The sequence below is a fragment of the Bison bison genome, unplaced genomic scaffold (genome assembly GCF_000754665.1).
Source record: "Bison bison bison isolate TAMUID 2011002044 unplaced genomic scaffold, Bison_UMD1.0 scf7180017864307, whole genome shotgun sequence".
NCBI classification, from domain to species: Eukaryota; Metazoa; Chordata; class Mammalia; order Artiodactyla; family Bovidae; genus Bison; species Bison bison.
The window spans coordinates 6951423-6951867 of NW_011494879.1; positions in this window are offsets into that span (position 1 = coordinate 6951423).

Sequence of the window (445 nt, forward strand, 5' to 3'; positions counted from 1 at the left end):
AGGATGTCTGGCTCTAGGTGAGTGATCAGACCATGGTGATTATCTGGGTCTTGAAGATCTTTTTTGTACAGTTCTTCTGTGTATTCTTGCCACCTCTTCTTAATATCCTCTGCTTCTGTCAGGTCCATACCATTTCTGTCCTTTATCGAGCCCATCTTTGCATGAAATGTTCCCTTGATATCTCTAATTTTCTTAAAGAGATCTCTCGTCTTTCCCATTCTATTGTTTTCCTCTATTTCTTTCCATTGATCGCTGAGGAAGGCTTTCTTATCTCTCCTTGCTATTCTTTGGAACTCCGCATTCAAATGGCTATATCCATCCTTTTCTCCTTTGCTTTTTGCTTCTCTTCTCACAGCTATTTGTAAGGCCTCCTCAGACAGCCATTTTGCTTTTGTGCATTTCTTTTTCTTGGGGATGGTCTTGATCCCTGTCTCCTGTATAATGT